Source organism: Leiobunum rupestre, chromosome 6 (genome assembly GCF_980474605.1).
Source record: "Leiobunum rupestre chromosome 6, qqLeiRupe1.1.hap1, whole genome shotgun sequence".
Taxonomy (NCBI): domain Eukaryota; kingdom Metazoa; phylum Arthropoda; class Arachnida; order Opiliones; family Sclerosomatidae; genus Leiobunum; species Leiobunum rupestre.
The window spans coordinates 18,375,278-18,380,277 of NC_143389.1; the positions used below are offsets into that span (position 1 = coordinate 18,375,278).

The 5,000-nt window shown below is 35.2% G+C and overlaps 4 non-coding genes across 4 annotated transcripts; all 4 read left to right on the plus strand.

The window, feature by feature from the left end:
* Positions 1-3,996: 3,996 nt before the first annotated feature.
* On the plus strand, positions 3,997-4,068 carry TRNAQ-CUG (transfer RNA glutamine (anticodon CUG)). Its single transcript has one exon. It is a non-coding gene; the product is annotated as a tRNA-Gln (tRNA).
* A 301-nt stretch (positions 4,069-4,369) lies between these two features.
* On the plus strand, positions 4,370-4,441 carry TRNAQ-UUG (transfer RNA glutamine (anticodon UUG)). The gene has a single exon. It is a non-coding gene; the product is annotated as a tRNA-Gln (tRNA).
* Positions 4,442-4,741: 300 nt separating this feature from the next.
* Positions 4,742-4,813, plus strand: TRNAQ-CUG (transfer RNA glutamine (anticodon CUG)). Its single transcript has one exon. It is a non-coding gene; the product is annotated as a tRNA-Gln (tRNA).
* A 115-nt stretch (positions 4,814-4,928) lies between these two features.
* TRNAQ-UUG (transfer RNA glutamine (anticodon UUG)) lies at positions 4,929-5,000 on the plus strand. Its single transcript has one exon. It is a non-coding gene; the product is annotated as a tRNA-Gln (tRNA).

A 5,000-nucleotide genomic window follows, 5' to 3' on the forward strand; every position in this document is an offset into this window, starting at 1 on the left:
TCAACGATTTTAGCATTTTTAAAATTCCCACTATCGAATACATAATAATCACTCAAAATCTCAAAGTAATATTTGTAGTTTTCGAGATATTAATTTTTGAAATTTACCCCACCACACACAAAATGAAATACCAAAACCATTTATTTTTATAGTTTACACACCAATTAATTTTTTATTTACACAAAACAGCTTAAACTTCTTTATACATGGAAAAGGCTTTGGTAATTTTATTTTTATCGTGTTCTTTGATTTGATAGCCTTTCGAATTTGGTAAACCTACAAGAATTTCAATTGCACATAGAACATTTTCACTTGACACCCAACTGCTATCGATACTTCTGGGCCATGTGTATTTGTCCGAAATACCAGGGGGACGCAAAAAGTTTACAAAGAAGTCTCCAAACTCTTCTGATACTTCCTCAATTAATCCAACGTAAAGTTGGCCTTTGTAGACGCTGGCTACCAAATTTCCCACTTTAAAGTTTTCAGCCTCTTGATTTCGAGTATCTGACAATTCTAAAGTCGAAACCTTAACTGTGGTTAGCGAATCGTCATTAGATAACGGAGAAACCATGATTTCATTTAACGATTTCGGAACGAATTTATGAAACCCTCGAGTTCCTTTTACTGTTATGGCTTTAGAAAACCTTTCTTTTAAAAGTTCCTTTTGTCGCTCAATTTCTTCGTTTTTAACATAGATGAACTTGATATTTTCGAAGTTTGATAGGCAGAAATTAAACATATCTGTTGGAGTCAAAATCTGTCCAGTCACTGGTCGCTGAAGACTGATTCTTGCTGTTTTACGCTTCACTGTTCCGCCAATTCCGTCACAAGGTCCCTTGCCATGAGATGTGGCAAAAAAATGCCATTCAGCGTCCAAACCAAAATCTTGTTTGTGGCAACAGAGATTAGAAAAGTTGTATTTGTTTTTATACTGTCCAGCACATCCATCCGTAAAATAAATTAGCTTTCTAACATTAGGAACATGTGTTTTTATATTTGGAATTAGATAAGTTAAAAAACTGTGAACAGTATTGGTTGTATGTGTTCTGGTATCACTGATAATACAAAAATTTAAGTGGTTAAGTTCTCCGTTTTCGACTACCCTGAAGTAGATTACGAAGGGATGCACTGTCGCTTGAGAATTGTCCCAATGGAACCCTTGTGCTTCGTCTTGAATTACGAAGGAATAGTTCTCCGCAAAATCACCGAGAACAATTACGTCACCAGGTTTTAGAGTTTTTTTGAGGTTTTTAAGATAATTAGATTGCGACTTAGATGTGTAATGATGACGCGTTAGTTCAAGTAGTTTAATGGCCAAAGAGTCGAAAAAGTTTTCAACACTCTCGCTCAAGGTCATGAGCTTTGTGCTGTCAGTTGTCACCCATTGCATGAACTTTATATTTTCAAAATCTTCTAAAAGGTTCGTTAAATATTCATTTTCAAGTAGACCATTTTTCCCAGGACAGTCCTTGCACACCCTCATCATACAATTCCTGTTTTGAGTGTCACACACGGTGAGCGCCATGAAATCGATATCACATTTTAAAGGACAAGGAGACGGTAGAGCTGATATCATTAGCTTGACATTTTGGTGATAGGTGCAGACACACACTGAATGTGTACCTGACGAACCTGCTAATACACACCAAGGTGGTCGTAGATAACAAAATGACGAAAATCCTAACGTCAAATCATGCTCTTCCTTGAATTTGTTATAGAGCTCTCTCAGGTTCAGCAGCACAAGCCTCTTTTGATGATGTTCTTTTTGACCTGTCTCGTGGTTTCTAACTGACACAAACTCCTTTTGTCCAGGTGTCATACGACTGTTATCGTCATTTTCGTAAAATTCAACGACCTTTGATTTAACGTCTTCGGTCAATATTAATCCCTTCGATTGTTTCTCTGGTAGCGAAAGAATTCCTTGACTAGATTTAAGATTCCTGCTTCGTTTGACCATGTATTCTGGTGCTCCAAATTCCTCCATTGTGCGTTGTATTCCAAATGGTGACAAGGTCAGGATCTGAAGCTTTTCGCCGTATGATGTCTTGGAGTTATTGAATTTCTCTCTCAGATCGTTCAAAATATTCTCATATAATCGATGTTCTTCGAGCTTTCTAAAAACATCGTCCGTAACCATATTATCGTCTGTTTCATCAAGAGAAATTTCCATTGACTCTTCTAATTTGCGTTTCAATGAATTGTTCACAGCGTTTAACTTAGTCCTGCTTAGAATTGTTTTTTGGCGAGATGACAAACCTTCTGTACAAAAGTTAAAAAATATATGTATTTATATATGTATACATATATCAATTCTTTCAAATTGAATATATTTCTTACTTCTTTTAACAGGAGATTCTCCCAAGTTTATTAGAGTTTCGTTAACTTCCACTAAAGCTATAGCTTTGTCGTCTTGCGTCGCATCTCCCGATGAACAAGGTTGACTAAATGAAAAAGAATCGCTTTCTTGTGATTCTTGTGCAGTGTGAACTTCTGAAACGTCCAACTGTATTTGGAGTTCATCCTTTACTTTTTTTCCAGCAGACATAAAACACTGGATGCACAACTTATTTCCAGCGATAACTTCAATTCCTCGTAACTTTAATTTTTTGAACAAATCCAATGAAATAGTTTTTAGTCCACTCTTTCTTTCAGCGTCGTGAGTCCCAAAAGGATTCATACACTTCTTTTGACTCGTTGAATACCTTTTCATAAAAAGTTCTTCATGGTGACGACATATGTTTCTTATTTTGGACATAGGTATAGCTGTTCGGCTGCTAAGAACTAATTTGTCATCCTCGGACAGATGGTTGTTGATACCAACTGTTTTCGAAAGTGTTTGCAAATGACATTTACTACTGTCTCTCCAAAACGAACAATTTCGATCCATTTCAGGGCTTTGTTCGAGAATATACAGTTAAATAAATTCTATTTCGCTACTCAATTATCGCTGTTAATATATTTAACTACTCAATTATAACTATTATATATTAAAAAGATATTAAAACATTTTTACGTTATTAAAAACGTAATCGATATGACTAAGAGCAATATTGGGTTTTCTTGAGATATCTAGCACATTTCCATTTTAGGGTGCAGTAAGATACGCTACAATAATATTGAACGCCAGACTATACTAAGGACAAGCAATTTAGTGATGTCTTCTGTCTACAGATAACATGCAAAACTAAAAATAATATGTAAATAACTCAACTTTATTTAAGAATTAGTGTATTTGATATTCTAAACTCAAAATTACCAAAATAATAATATTTTTAATTTATTTAGTAGGTCAACTAGTTTCGTGTATAAAATAGCATTTTCATTAATTTGAGGGGTAAATTTCAAAAATTAATATCTCGAAAACTACAAATATTACTTTGAGATTTTGAGTGATTATTATGTATTCGATAGTGGGAATTTTAAAAATGCTAAAATCGTTGACCTACGACTGAGGTGTCTGGGCAAGGTCAAAGGTCAAATTATTTAAAGGCCCAGATTTTAATGACATTTACGTCAAATGACAACTCTGATTAAATATTCATATTAGGGTGCGCATTGTCTTTAAAATGAGGTATTACATGTGATTTTGCGATAATTATGTCTTAAGATATAGTAGAAAACATTTAGGGGGTCAAGGCGTACTTTTGAAAAAACGCGTATGCTGTATCTCGTAAACGGCTAAACCGATCGTTATGAAACTGTCAAAATCGTTTTCCTAGGCCCAAAAAACCCTGTATACAAAATTTGGGCAAAATCGAAAGGGGTCGGGTGTTCTGTGGCAGGCGTTTTTTCATGGAATGACTCGCCGGTTAAATGGTGTTATGGTTAGCACTATGGACTTTGAATCCAGCGATCCGAGTTCAAATCTCGGTGGAACCTTGATTCATTGGAACCAATAGTCTTAATATGAAATTACCTCTTCGGTGGACATGGTTTTTATAAGAAATTTTTAATTTTATTCTAAAACTTCTTTTTGATTTTTATGGCTTTGGCGGTTACATGGTGTAATGGTTAGCACTCTGGACTCTGAATCCAGCGATCCGAGTTTAAATCTCGGTGGAACCTTGATTCATTGGAACCAATAGTCTTAATATGAAATTACCTCTTCGGTGGACATGGTTTTTATATGAAATTTTTAATTTTGTTCTAAAACTCCTTTTTGATATATATAACATTGCCGGTTAAATGGTGTAATGGTAAGCACTCTGGACTTTGAATCCAGCGAGCCGAGTTCAAATCTCGGTGGAACCTTGATTCATTGGAACAAAAAGCCTAGAGATGAAACTATCTTTTCGGTGGACATGGTTATTATAAGAAATTTTAAATTCTCTTTTTAAAACTCCTTTTTTATCTTTATGCCTTTGCCAGTTCCATGGTGTAATGGTTAGCACTCTGGACTTTGAATCCAGCGATCCGAGTTCAAATCTCGGTGGAACCTTGATTCATCGGAACCAATAGTCTTAATAGGAAATTACCTCTTCGGTGGACATGGATTTTATAAAAAAAAATTTATTTTATTCTAAAACATCTTTTTGATTTTTATGGCTTTGGCGGTTCCATGGTGTTATGGTTAGCACTCTGGACTCTGAATCCAGCGATCCGATTTCAAATCTCGGTGGAACCTTGATTCATTGGAACCAATAGTCTCAATATGAAATTACCTCTTCGGTGGACATGGTTTTGATAAGAAATTTTTAATTTTATTATAAAACTTCTTTTTGATGTATATAACATTGCCGGTTCCATGGTGTAATGGATAGCACTCTGGACTCTGAATCCAGCGATCCGAGTTCAAATCTCGGTGGAACCTTGATTCATTGGAACAAAAAGCCTAGAGATGAAACTATCTTTTCGGTGGACATGGTTATTATAAGAAATTTTAAATTCTCTTTTTAAAACTCCTTTTTTATCTTTTTGCCTTTGCCAGTTCCATGGTGTAATGGTTAGCACTCTGGACTTTGAATCCAGCGATCCGAGTTCAAATCTCGGTGGAACCT